The sequence below is a fragment of the Triticum urartu genome, chromosome 1 (assembly GCF_003073215.2).
Source record: "Triticum urartu cultivar G1812 chromosome 1, Tu2.1, whole genome shotgun sequence".
Taxonomy (NCBI): Eukaryota; Viridiplantae; Streptophyta; class Magnoliopsida; order Poales; family Poaceae; genus Triticum; species Triticum urartu.
The window spans coordinates 44,875,097-44,890,304 of NC_053022.1; the positions used below are offsets into that span (position 1 = coordinate 44,875,097).

Here is a 15,208-nt window from a genome sequence, read left to right on the forward strand (position 1 = left end):
TATTTCTATCGATTCAATGATCCCTATAGGGCACGGTCAGCGAGAGTTCATTATTGGGGATAGACACACTGGCAAAACAGTAGTAGCCACAGATACAATTCTAAAGAAAAAAGGGCAAGATGTAAGAAGAACGAGAGCGAGCCTTCACGAAAGAAAATGCAAGTGAAAGAGAATTGTCAAAATTTCCTAGAAGCGGTGGTTCTTTTCTTTATGGATCGGGTAGATCCATATGTTCTGAGGGGGAGACGAGGTGTAGCGCAGTCTGGTCAGCGCATCTGTTTTGGGTACAGAGGGCCAAGGGTTCGAATCCTGTCACCTTGATGTGGTATTCACACAATGGGGCTGAAGTGCAAAGCCCCGTAGCCTATCCGCGGTCGGGAAGGCAGGCGAAAAGTGCGCACAAAAGAAAAAGAAAACTAAAAAGATTATTTTTCAATACATTATCTTTGATATTCTTCTATATTTAGATCATATTATATAGCTATTTCATAGGTTTTATTTACATACCTCAGTCATGTTATGTGTCTAGCCTTCAATCAGAATAGCCTCTCCACCGGTTCCGAAGATTCTTTCGGCATCAATGTGCTTTTGGACTCTTTCTATGAAACAAATAACATTCTGGAACAGTTTAGGACAGAACAGGCCTCAGTAGAAAGCGAGCTTTTTCGCGTATAGCCACCTCGAAGCCCAATTAGCGCATGGGCTTCCCCCTCAACTCAACCCTGATGAGTACGCAAACTTGGTCAGGGAGCATTTAGACTGTGCAGTTAGTATTGACCACTACCGGCAAGTCCATAATTCACAAATTGATGATGTCCACAAAATGGAGCTCAAAAGCTGATTACCAAATCTACCTTTTTAGCATCTTGAAACCGCACATAAGAAATATTATGAATGAATCACCTTACAATAACATACAAGAGACATCTTTCTATTTTGTCGAACAACAAGTCGAACCCAATGAACAATTCCATTCAAAGGAATGTTCTCGAGTTTTTTCCACTATATTCGCGATATTTAACAAAATGGATTAAATTTTTCACGATTTCTAGAGTTCCGAAATTACTTCACTGATATTGATTTTCGCCTAAGCACGACCTCTAGGTTAGTTCAAAGTGTAATACAACAAACTATCGATACACCAAAAACGAGTCAAGATGGATACATAAAATGTAGACATTGTGGATTGCCCAAATTGGGATGACGATAGGACATTTCACTTTCTTTCGCAATATTTCTGATCATGACTCAACCACTAGGAAAGGGGATTGCTTACTCTCAGCCACGTATTTGCTTATGCTTAGTCAAGTGAGGATTCCATTCGAAGTAATGTAACAGGAGCACTATCTTCAAAACTTCTCAGGATTTGGAGTTTTTCGATAAAAGGTCCCATCCTTCAGTATCATGATTGGGTCAACCAGGCCAGATCATAAGTGAAATAGTTTGATCGGGTCGACCAGGTCAGGCCCGATCATGAGTGAATAGAAAATTGAAAACGAACATAGTTGTTCCATCGAAAATACTTTGTTTAATTCTACCACTTCTACTAGGAGTAGCCTTTTTAGTGCTAGCTGAACGTAAAGTAATGGCTTTTGTGCAACGTCGAAAGGATCCTAATGAAGTGGGATCGTCGGATTGTTACAACCTCTAGCAGATGGTTTGAAATTGATTCTAAAAGAACCTATTTCACCAAGTAGTGCTAATTTATCCCTTTTTAGAATGGCTCCAGTGGCTACATTTATGTTAAGTCTGGTCGCTTGGGCCGTTGTACCTTCTGATTATGGTATGGTATTGTCAGATCCGAACATAGGGCTACTTTATTTGTTTGCCATATCTTCGCTAGGTGTTTATGGAATAATTATAGCAGGTTGGTCTAGTAAGACGGGGGGTGGCCGTTCGGTCGCCTATGATATACGGACCAATTGGTCAAAAATGGGTTTGTGCCGCAGGTGTTGAACGATCTACTCTACACAGGTGTGGCCTTACAGGGCTAGGGCTCATAAACCCTTTCTTTCATTCATCAAGGGGTCGGGCACTTTTCCGGGCCGGGATCGAGAAGTGGAAGTCATAAAAAAGAGTTGTTTCTCTTCGCACCTCATATCAAGAGGAAACGTAGCTTGTTAAGCTGGTCTCACTATTGGAAATTCTAGCTTTTTTTCACCTGCTCTTCTTCTTTGTCAACGCTACTAAGGACCTGACGGTTCTCCTACTTGATGGATGAAAGAACATGAGAAAGGGTTCTAAAATAAAAGGCTAGAAATTCTACTACAGTATAGTCAAAGTCAGCGGCTGAGTTTGCCTAGCCTTGCCTACTCATTTTTGTAGGCGAGCGAGTTAGCAAAGAGGCTTAGGGATAAGAGAGTGTCGGTGCGTACGTAACCTTCATTCTACTACGCTACACAAAGTCACTTAGCTCGACGTTAATTAAGAGAGTAAAGGAGGAATACCCTACATAGAAGAACCACATTTCGCTTACAAAGGTATAACCTTTAGCTCCGCGGGGCTAAGCTGCTTCGCACCACTGATAGTTAATTAAGATTCCATTTCAAAGGCGCTACTTTGTTTCACAAGCCTTTGTCATTGTCAGTCAACTAAGGTTGGCCCTCGGCCCCCTGCGAATCCGTAAATCAGAGAGCATGCCGCAAAAAAAGGATGGTCCCCTATCCATTTCATTCTTTTTGGAATGCAAAGAATTAAACTACCTGATCCCCCATCATGGTGAACCTCTCCTTGTGATCGAGATGAGGTAGATTCCTCCCAGCCGGGGGGCGGATTGAATCGGAGTTTCCTTAGGTAGCCACCAACCTACAGTTCTCCTTAAACTTCTGTGCTTGGTGGAAAAGAAGCGAACAAAGGTACGCTCGCTTGCTGTCTTGTTCTTTACCGCGGAATGGGATCGCTCGCCAGCTAGGCCCTCTAGAAAAAAGTTGGAGAAACATTGTATGCGAACATATTACCCATCTTCGGGGACAAGGGGCGGAATGACCTCTCGATCTACTTACTGCAGCCCAGGACGGGCATCGTCGTCTAGGCGTGAATTCTTGTTTTGATCTCCCCTACGCCTAGGACGTTGTCTGGGCCAAGAGCCATAGTTAGTTGATGTTTCCATTTGGTTCTTCATTCTCGTTGTTGATACCGGCAAGAACCAACTAGATGATGATGTCTGTTGGTTGGTAGTGAGAGGACTCTTAGTACCCGCAAAAAAAGGGCCCTGGTGAAAAACAATCATTTGATTTAGTTTATTGCTCTCCCTTAGCAGTGGGAAAGGACTCTATGTATCTTCCTAGCTTTGCTAGACTTCCCCCAATGCAATTCAAAAACGGAAATTCCACGAATCCCTAAGGTGGATAAGTCCGATGACTCAGCAGTAGTGCGGAATTGAGTTTCTGGTCCAGTGGATATGATCTATAGTTAGGGGGCAATACATACCAAAAGGTCCGAAGAAGGAAGGCGCATTATATAACCAACCCACCCATAGCCGGTCTAACTGCTGAGAGAGAAAGGTGCTTTTCTTTCCCTAAGAGTCCTCGAGTACACACAACTATTGCAGATCCTTTGCGAGATCAGGATTTTTGATTCATAATTTAGAATCAATCCATGTTAGGTCAACATCGAGACAGAGCATCTCAGTTGGCTCTATCCAGGAAGTGAAACAGACATTCCTAGGTTGAGGTTACCATTGGATTGGCCCTCAGTCAGGCCTTCGATTCCAAGGAGTTGATTCAGCAAGTTCCCCGCGCCACCCCGCGGGAATTCTAATCGGATCAATCGGTGGTTCCGTAATGAGTACTCGAATACACATTGAGGGAGCCTTGCCTCCTCCTTCCCGCCCACACCTTCATTCTTTTCCTCCTCTGATCTTAGAAAGCATACTAAACTTCACTCCAATCTTTCTCCATTAGCAACAAGAGCAGCTCTATCTATTGGCCCTTGATGACTAAGCTTAGCTATACCTCTTAGGTTGCAAAGCAGCAAGCTTCCTTCTAATGCCTTATTGCTTGGAGCCTTCTCGCTTAGTAAGCTGCCTTCGACCCTTCCTCCTTACTCTGTTTGGTATTCGCTCGCGGGTTTGTTTCCAGGTTCTTTCATTCTTGGGTGGCTCTTTCTATTGTCATTTGTCGATCGTGCGTCCTGCGCATTGATCCGGCAGCGAGACCCGCCCTGGTTGTAAAGAGAAGCGATCCGTCCTTCCTTTCATTCATTGCTTTGTCTTCTGTTTGTTTTTAAACTTGACCTTCTATCGGGACTGTGGTGACAAACCTTACTCCCCTCGGTCAAGTGGTTGACCCGTCTGTCCAATAAGTTTACTAAGTGAATGGGAATCCAATAGTTTGACCAGCCTAGGAAGAGTAGTCAGAGGGAATTCGCTAGTATGCAGCTATTTATATCGGCTTTCTTTCCTAACTAACAGGAAAAGAGAGACATGCGACTTCAACTTTCGTTCTATCCATGTTCAGCAGTCCCTTTCCATCTTTGTACTGTTGATGGCAGTACCGCTCAACTACGAGATGCTTGAAAGTCTATGTATCAATAATGTTTCCAAGAGTAGCATCGAGCCTCGAAACGGCAAGCCATGCTTCAAGCTAAGTCAGTATGGATCTAATTGATTGCTAAACTGAAGAAACGATCTCTTTCGAAGATTCTCATTCTGAAGCAGGTGCCTAGCTCTGGAAGGATGGACAGGATCATACCTATTTGAATTAAAGAACATTCTGTAACACTTGTTTTTGAGTGGGGAAGGAAAATAAGCACACAAACGAACAACCATCTAACTGGCAGTCTGAACTCCCAGGATCAGTCCATTAGTAAGAAAAAGCTTCCGTTTCCGTCATTCAGCAGTGGGACGGAATAGTTCGATTGTATTGATCGTCCAACCATTGATTGGAATGTCTATCGTGATAAACCGTGTAATTCTATAAGCTAAGCAGATGAGGCAACAAAGAACCTAACCGTCCTCTCTGATTGACTTCATCAGAAGATTCCTATGGTCTGGTTTACCTTTCTTCTTTCCTTGCAACCTTGGATCGATATGGTTCATTCCTGGGCTATGCTCTTTCAACGGTTGACATAAGAGGGGGACGGGCAAGGATGATCGGACTGCTTGGTTCAGATCGTCAGAGGTATTAAAAAAACCTTCTTTTTGGTCTTTTCTTTTTTGCCGCCACTTTAACAGGTGCCACTGCAATGAGAGCGTAAGTTGCAGAGTTCTTTCTGGAATTTTTGGTGCGCTCTTCCCTTTTTTGGACAGAAAGAAGGGTTCGGTGGGAGGGCAAGGGGTAGTTAAGTTTTAGGATGGCTCTTGTTTTTTACAGACTTTCTTTTTGGTGTAATTTAATAAAGAAGTAGCAATTGTTCATTTCATTTCATTTTTTTGCATTGGTAATTCTTTTTCATTTGAAAGGGCAAAGGGGGGAAGGGATATGATTGACCCTCAGGGATCATATTACTCAAGAAGACTTGGGGAAAATAGCAGGATTGGAAAATTTCGAAGAGATTGAGGAAGACAAATCCATTGTCGAATCTTGTAGAGTGATAACATCAAGTAGTGGGGGCTGGCTTCCACCCCTGAGAGAGCTTGATTTACCAGAAATCCCGTGGATTCCTAGTGGGCCTAGATTCCGCAATAAGTTCCGAGAAATGGAGGAAATGATGCATTCAAAGTTCACAGAATTGCAAGAAAGAAAAAGTCCTTGAAAGAAAAACCAAACAAGACCAGATATTCCCTATTGTTATCAAGAACGAGACTAAATGTTCGGCCTTAATGAGATGGACCTTGATTCCTCTTCGTCCAGGAAAAGATGCGGCTCCTCTTTGTTCTACTACCTTCATCCTCGGGAGAAGCCGGTTGGCTCACCAAACAAGATATATATTGTGAAATCATTGGTAACCATGCCTAACGGTCGGTCATCTAAGCTATCGGCCAAGGAAAGTGAGAGTTGTTCAAGAGTTGGGGGCATATATTTAGCTCGAGAAGCATCCGCTCCCGAAATGTGAGTTAAGCTTTAAAAAAAGAAGAAGAGCTACGAGTGGAACAACTTCTTCTATTCCTTGTTGCCCTCCAGCTCCTTCTGTCCATCAATCCTCTTCTCTGCCCTTTTTTACTATTATGCGTGCCATGCCCCATGTTCGTATCTTAACAGGGCAACCTTCTCTTGCAAATAATCCCTTCGTCGCTAACACCGGTAATGCCCCATCCCTTTAGTCTTACCTTCGAGGAATTTCTCTTGCGTCCTTGTAGTGATAAGAGCGCATTCTCTAACAGCTTTGAAGCCAAGGCAGACATCCTCTTGCCAATCCTAAACAAAAGAAAGAAAAGCCCTACCCGCCTTCATTGGTTGAGTAAGGGGCATTTACCTATCAGTCGTAGTCCTAAGGCACAATCGGAGCACTAAGCCCAATTACAGCTTGACTCCGTAAATTAGAACTGTAACATCCCAAATTTTCTATTTGGAATGTTATACATTAGATCATCATTGCATATCATGATTTATTGCATTTTGGTTGATCCTAGAAATTCTACGCAACTCAAGGACCTACGGAGAGAGTTGGGGATTTCCTCATTTTCATATTGGAGTTCTCGAATTTTGAAAAGAGGATCGTTTGATTTTAATTATTTTTCTCTGAAATATTTATTTTATAAAAAAATAAAAGAGAGAGGATAAAATGACTTCCTCATAATAAAAAAATATCAGAGATTTAATATTAAAATCAAATAAGATTTTTTATTCGTAGTTTTATCGCTATTTTATTTGAATTAGGAAAAATATGCGTTTTTCAAAATTTCATTTTAGGCCCAAATAAATGTTCACCTTGTCCGTCTTATTTTTAGAGGACGGGGAAAATTTATTACGGGATTTTTGGAGTCCGTTTAGTATTTGTTTTCTTTATTTTTCTGCACGTCAAAATTATTTAAAAAAAAGAAAGTCAAACCGACTTAGGGACATTTTCGGCCATGACTCTTCAGTCCGACCCCTTAAAAGCCGCACCCCCCACACAGCCGTAGCCCACCAGCCCCGCCCTAAACCCAAACCCTAAGCCACTGCGGCCACCACCGCCGCGCTGCACGCCGCCTCCCCACGCCGCCTCGCCGGAGCCGCCGCCGCCGACCCACCGCCTCTCGCCGGACTTGCCGGAGGTAGCGCCGGCGCCGCCGGTTTTCTTCGGAAAACAGTACAGTTTTATTAGATCCGTGTTATTTTATTTTATTTAGATCGGTTTTATTTTTTCCGTTTAGTTATTTAGCGGACGTTCGTCCGTACGTTCGTTTTTACGAACGGTGTTCACCGTTTAGCCGCAAGCAGCGAACGTTCGTTCGTTAGCCTCTTCGTCAGTTTTTCTTTTTCTCGGATTTTCCGCGATTATTTTCGATCACGATTTCTGATCCGATTTTCGTTCTAGTATAACTTTTCACTCGTTTATCAGAAACAGGCGATTCAAGCGCCTAGAGTTTCGTCTCGAAGCCCTCTTTCCATTTAACTAACTTAAAAAAGTTTTTGGTATTGTAAAATTTGACCTTAGTACAGATTAGTAAATGAAGCTTGTTTCTCTCGCCGTTTCAGTTTTGTTGCTTTGTTGATTTGATTTTTTTTGAAAATTATAGTTCTTAAGTTGAACTTTCTGGTTAGATCTCTTATTTTGAGTTTTACCCATGCTTTTGCTTGATTTCTTATTGTATGCTTGTTTGATTGCGATGGAGTACCCGGAGTGCGAAGCGTGCTACATCGAGTCTCTAGGTTTCACGGATCATCAGCAAGGCAAGTAACACTTTGATCATACCTCTTACTATCTAGTTTTCATTGCATTAGATCAACCCTCAAACATTGCATGGTTAGGATCTGAATTAAATTGTTGGGTTTGGGAAGTAGATGAGGTAGTACCTATTTACCTGATTATTATCAAACCCTGGGAGTTACTTCTACATTGCTTATATTGCCATGTTATGCTCATAGACGTTTGAGTGTATTCATGACAGATGTGAGATTGCTAATTAATGGTTACTTAAGGCGGCGACTTTAATACACATCTGGGTGGATTGAGGCACCTGGGGAACCCAGTGATTGCCTGTATTTTGGAAATCCCGGGGTACCATGTGATTCTCCTATGGACCGCCACCCAGGCTCATAGGGATCATAAGATTATTCATACTGGAAACTTCTGTGTGCAGCCACATGCCATTATGGGCTCTGGCACAGTTGAGTAAGTTGTGGGAAACCTTGCCATGATGGGCTAGCAGATGTAGGGGATTGTAGGTGTACCGGCCTATCTATCGGTTAAGGGGGCCTCTTCGGAAAGATTGTGTCTCGGTCATCCGTTTCTCAAACACCATGTAGTGCGAGAACTCCAACAGAGGAGGTCGAGTCTTGTGGGGAAAAGTGCACAAACCTCTGCAGAGTGTACAAACTAATCACGGTTAGCCGTGTCCCTGGTTATGGACATCTTGAGTATCTAGTTCTTGGATTATCATGTGGATCTCATCACTCTTAATATAATTTGATTGGGTTTAATGATGATTATTTTTAATTGGGATTGAGTTGGGTGAATCTTCTCAATATTTAACAATCACCATGATAGTTAAATGAAATTGATTCCTTTGAAGTAGGGAAAAATTGGCTTTTCGCAAAACCTTTAACCTTACAGCCTCCACCAAACCATATATGCCTGTAGTGATAGCATTATTCCGTTCATTACTCTCTTGTGTTACATTGCCAGCATATTCTATGTGCTGACCCGTTTTTTGGGCTGCAACGTATCATGTTGCAGACTTTTCAGACGATGATTAAGGAGCCTTAGGTGGTGGTCTTTCACTCAGTGATGTCGTTGGAGTTGATGGACTCACTTTATCATCCAAGCCTTCCGCTGTTATCGTATTAGATGACCTTAAGCCATATTTATTGTAATAAGTTCTCTTTTGAGACATTCGATGTAATAAGTGTGTGATTGCCACTCTGTTATAAATCCTTCAAGTACTGTGTGTGTCAGCATTACTGATCCAGGGATGACACTTATACATAGAGATCAGACTGTTTGAAGTCTCGTCGCTACAACGATGGTATCAGAGCACATGCTGGCTGTAGGACACGACCACTAAGCTAAATCCCTAGATCACTATTCTCTTCTCATTTCTGACTCCTCTCCTTTTTCTACTCTTTAGGATGGCGGACGCAAGGAACAAGTTTGCGCAACCGGATGAAGACGCCCCCTTTGGAAGACACTTGAAGGAAGTCACTAGGTACTTGAACATTGGAATACCAAGCTTCATCGGGACTTACAATGCCACTTTACCAGAAGAGGAGCGTTGGATGATTCAAGTTCAAGTTCCAGCAAGGACATTCACACCAGTCACTGATCCCATAGAGTTTTCTTTCGATGCACCAACCTGGAGTCTAGGAAAGAGTATGGCAGCTCACATCACAATGTGACGCATTGGAGAAGTTTACCACAAGGATCTCAAGGATACTACCTACCAGATTTGTGGGTGCCGAGATGAGCAATGGGAGATGATCAACACCAGGAAGGATAGATCCATTGCCGCTTTCATCCAGGAGTTAAACCAACATATTCGCCGCCAGGAGAACTAGATGTGCGCAGGCATGATAGATCTGAAGAAGGCAATGACAAGGATCACGGAGCTGGAGGAAGAACTCAAGGCTACTCCTGAAGATTAGGAGGAGGAAATCGTCATACTAGTGGAGAGGAATGATGATCTGGAAAGGAAGCTAGGAGTATTCATGGGAGACCCCGCGCTAGGAGGAGAAGACGAAGAACCCAAGGAGATTCGTCCAGAGGACTACATCATCATCGACGACACCGACTCGGACCCCGATGGTAGCGATGATGACTATGTTGATGAAGATGGAGCAGATGTCATGGAGTCTTCGACCGATCAATATTTCTAGTTGACCACCAAAACAGTAGTAGTAGTCTACCATGTAAATAGTATAGTCCAAGCACTATGTAACAATAGTTCTAGACCGATTGTATGCCCTTGCTTGATTGATTGAGTGATATGACTGTGTTTGTCTCATGTGCATATGGGTAGTGTTTTCTCACTAGACCTCATTCTATTCTATTCTCTTTTCTCCAAACCTTCAGATGCCTCCGAGACGTGACCCCGGATTTACCTTTCCACGGAGCTCACTCAGTTGATCCAGCAGCAGAATACCCTGATGTAGTTGTTAGTTCAGAACCAAGGCAACAACAATAACAACAACAGCAACAACAACAACAACAAAAACCCACCACCACCACCCCCAGTTGACAGTTTAGTCCGTTTTCTGAGGTTGCAGCCGCCGGTGTTTACTAGTAGCACCGAGCCGATAGTTGCAGATGATTGGCTCTGCAGGATTGGAAGGGAGTTAACCACTGTACGATGCACAGATGCTGAGAAGGTGTGTTTTGCCGCACACCAATTGGATGGAACAACAACCTCATGGTGGGAGAATTACACTGGCACCTATCCTATAGCCACTGTCACATGGGATCAGTTCCAGCAAGCTTTCCGTACTGCCCATGTATCAGCAGGAGCTATGGCCATGAAGAAGCGTGAGTTTCGCAACTTACGCCAAGGAGGACACACTGTTGGCCAGTATGTGGATGAGTTTAGTAAGTTAGCACGTTATGCTCCAGATGATGTTGCTACAGATGCAGCTAAGAAGGAGAAGTTTCTGAAAGGACTGAATGATGAGCTGAGCATGCAGTTAATGGTAGCAAATTTCAATAACTACCAGGAGTTGGTGGATAGAGATCTCATGCTTGAAGGGAAGAAGCAGCAGATTGACAGCCGCAAGAGGAAGTATGCACAAGGGAAGTATAATTCTGGAGCTCAGCAGAGACCCTGTTTCACCCCGAACTCGGCAGGGCTTGTGCATAACCATGGAGGCCACACTCATAATGGAGGAAGTTTGCATAACCATAGTGACCCCAAGAATGGCAATGGTAATGGAGGAAGTAGCGGATAGAACCGTTCCAACCCGGCAACACCTGCCAAGAAGGCTCTAAGCCACGTTACTTGCTACAAGTGTCAAAAGACTGGACATTACACCAATGAATGTCCTGAAGCTAAGAATGTAAATGACAATGGAAGCTCTGGGAAGAAGCCCAACCCTTTCAACAAGGGACAAGTGAACCACGTTAACATAGAGGAGATTGAAGCCCAGCCAGATGCAGTAATTGGTAAGTTTTTGGTTAAGTCATTTACTGCAGTCGTTCTTTTTGATACTGGTGCATCTCATTCATATATATCAAGGGGATTTGTGGATAAGTATAACCTGCCCACTAGAATACTTAAGACACCCATGTTAGTAACCTCACCTGGAGCAGAGTATATGGCAAGCCAGGGATGTTTTCAGATGCCATTGGCCATAGGTAGGCATGTTTTCCCCTCTGATCTGATAATTTTGGAATCGCAAGGTTTGGATGTGATTCTGGGTATGGATTGGCTATCGATATATGGAGGAATCATCGATTGCGCTAGTAAGACGATTTTACTCACCACCCCAGAGGGAAAAAGGATCAAGTATGTATCCCGGCATGTGCCGAATAGGACTCAAGTAAATTCCTTATCAGGAGTTGTACAGGAGGAAGTACCAGTAGTAAAGGATTTTCCGGATGTATTTCCAGAAGAGTTGCCAGGCATGCCAGCGGATAGAGACATAAGTTGAAATTAAAGAAAGAACACACTTTATCACATCAGGAATTTGAAGAATGCCACAACCTCTAGAGAGCTTTCGTGAACATCATACCAAAGATCCTTACATATGTATAGTGATTTTTATTACATGCACTTGAACCACATATTTGCGTATATGTAGAATTTAAATTTGGGACTTGGATAGTATACATGTACAACATCGATGATGGACTTACGCGAAAAATGTACTTCAAAGTTTAATTACAGGCCACATCGTGCTATTGTGCGATTTTATTGAACAAATAGGCCCGGATGGTCGCTCCAGATTTTCCTCTTGTATAAGTCGCCAAATTTTGCTTAGATATTTTTTTACGGAGGATTTTGCTTAGGTATAAGAGGAACTTTAAATGGTTTGGTCATTGTCATCATGATTTTTGTAGCAGTCCATATTACAAATACAAATTAAAATAATTTGAATAACGGGCGAGCATTGGACTTGTATGTCTACTGATAGTCATAGGCATGCATTTTTCAAAGACCATCTCAAATAAGAGAAATTATTCAGTCTAGTTTTCATCTGGTACTTTGTGAAGGAAGAATTACTAAAACATAGAATATTTATTTCCTCAATTGAAATTAAAAATGAACTCATACCTCATCGACCATGGATCCTCACCGTGTGTATTCATCCTTAGTCATGAGGCAGTGCAAGCAACAACTTTGTGTCCGCCATCACCATGCATGCTGAAAGTGGATTAGAAAAATTACTGAGATATTGGAAACGGGCGGATTTGTAGCACATATGGCCGCATCTCAATTTGGTTAGCATGGTCCAATGCAAAACTGCCAATTACGCGTTGGTTGTCACTAAGTACGTACAGTTGCACACATGCGCTTTGAGTCTTGACTCGTCTAGGCATGATAGCCACCACAGGTGACTGGCAATTGTCGGAACTTATATCACTGGTTGACTTCTTGTACACAACCCACATGAATATAAACTAAAAAGAGAGAATGTGAACAAATTTAATAATTTATATCTAAAGGGTGTGAAATTTACTAATGGAGAAGACAAAGACACCAGAAAAATAAACAACTGATTCAAAGTGCTGGATAACAATTGATCCGACAAAGTGCATGATAACATGATATATGCTTCACATGATATAGGATTCATGTGTTGTCGAAGAGACGAAGACAACCAGATTGATTTGCTAATCCAGCAACATCGTTAGCTATACTAATTGAAATGATCTAGCACAATGAAACATCAGATTGGTTCCAGTAACTGGCTGAATGACGAACCCTCACAAAAATGCAAGAGAAATTACACCTGCAAGGGAAATCGTGCACACCACTTAGTTTTAAGTTCAAACACAGTCCAGAACGTAAGTACTAAATTCTAAGGGATGAAGCCATCATCTCAACATGCCACACCTTCTCATCCTTCGGTGCAAGCTCCAGTGCTACAAATGCCACAAAAACAAAATAAATGGTTTGAACTCGAATGCGCAAGAGACAACACGTACCAGTTCTATCTGAATGACCTGTGGTCATTGATCCAAGAAAAAAGCAACATTTACTTTCAATTTAAGGTACATGATCTATCTGTGCTTGGTCACTCACGACATTGTATGGCTGCGATCGAGAGATTGGACTTCTCTACGGGGATACATAGGATGAGTTGGGCAGATCTGATCAAGGGAGTTCTCTAAAGTTGGTATATGTTTTGTTAACCAAGATCTCATTTTCTCATGTGTAGTATTTTTTGTGTGTTGCCATGTACATAACACTAACCTAGAGAAATCTCTAAACCTGTTACGTTTAGTTGGCCAAGGATTCATTTTTTTCACGTTATTAATTTTTTTTATGGATATGTAGATCAATACTAATTGACGGAAATTTCTAATGTTACTATGTTTCATTGGCCAACACTGTCTCCTTCAATACTAACCGAGGGAAATCTGGGGCGATAATATATTTTGTTGGCCAAGGACTGTTTTCTTTCACATGTAGCATTATTTTTTTCGGTTGAGTATATAATACTCCTTCATTGATCCAAGCCATTATAATTCGGTGCCACATGATGGATGGGCTATGACGCTACAAATGTGACTAAAATCACTATACCCACGTGTATATAATATATGGGTATGTATAAACACATGTATTATTTATCATACCACATATGAATAGTACTCAACTGAAAGGAGGAACTACCTAAAATAATTCTTAAAGAAAATCAAACAACATGGTTCACATTGTATATCTATTATCATCCTTGAGATCACAAATCTGAGTTAGTGGCATGATACGAACACGTAAATTTTATTACATTTGCTGAGAACCATAATCTCTCGTCAAAACACATTACTAACTAAATCGGTATCTGCAAATGATAATATATGAAGCAACATGACATGATTATTTAGACAGCCTAAAAAGTAACGATTCTAAAACACAAATAAGCCATTAAAGCTTTTTTTGTTGGGACTTTAGAGATGAGTAAAAGCAGAATCGAGATACTTACATGTCTGAATGTGAAATGCAAGACAACATTCTTGCTTTGAACGCCACAATCTAGATCTTTTAATTACCACCAGGGTTGCTTGCATCAATATGGAAAAAGCAAAAAAAAAAGAACTGAAGGTTCCATGAGAAGCATCGTATTATACGGAGATCTACCAAAAAACAAATGGATCAAATCTGTTAAGTCGTAGTGCCATACACCACTGATTCGTTTTTCCTCATGACAGACACATTGCCTATGTCCGAGAGACCAATTCATATGTTATGGGGGATGGGTCAGCAGATAGATAGAAAAAGATCGATTTAGCAGCCTAGTCATTATCTTGCCCTCAGCCTTCCATTGCCATCATTGTTTGTATTACCTTATTCTCATTGGTCCCCATGCAGCCATTGTTGCCGCCATAGCAAGTATGAATTGCTTCCTCCTCATCGACCAAACTTTTCTCTCCTGGTGGCTCCCTTTCTAGCTGCAGTTTTCTCCTCGAGCTGGTGCTGTAATCGTGGCTATACTCCATTGTTTTCTCATCTCAAATCTGTGGTGATGCTTCCCAACAGTATATCTCCCTGTCTGTTTCTGCATTTTAAGTTCATGGGAAAATTGGATAAAGTGATATAAAACATTGACAGAACCTTTGCAAAAAGGAAACATTGACAACACAGATAACGTAACAACAGAAAGGTAAGACAATATAAGTTTCTGCCAAAAAATTTTGCGTGTTTGAGTTCTGTCACTTTTCCAATCATGAACAACACTGTCTCACATTGCATATGCAAAGCCACATAATTGACTTCTTGCTTTCTTATAGGCTTTGGTTACTTCTTTCCTTCTCCTACCATGTCTGTAAGGTAACCCCTTGAATTAATTCATAATAGGGGACATATTTGTATTGGGATGGCTGGGCAAGATATAAGGGCTGTGGTTACAACTCAAACTGATTTTAGATGTATTACAAACTCGTTTTATTTATAACAGTTATTGCGTGCATCTACACTTACATAATCTGGGACTGCAAAGATAAACACTTTTTGTGCGACGAATCCGTGAAGTAT

The 15,208-nt window shown here is 41.8% G+C and overlaps 1 non-coding gene and 2 pseudogenes across 1 annotated transcript; 2 read left to right on the plus strand and 1 right to left on the minus strand.

The window, feature by feature from the left end:
• The first annotated feature begins 246 nt into the window (after window positions 1-246).
• On the plus strand, window positions 247-321 carry TRNAP-UGG. Its single transcript has one exon. It is a non-coding gene; the product is annotated as a tRNA-Pro (tRNA).
• Window positions 322-1,570: 1,249 nt separating this feature from the next.
• Window positions 1,571-1,974, plus strand: LOC125552509 (annotated as a pseudogene).
• Window positions 1,975-2,713: 739 nt separating this feature from the next.
• LOC125532684 lies at window positions 2,714-14,673 on the minus strand (annotated as a pseudogene).
• Window positions 14,674-15,208: the final 535 nt, after the last annotated feature.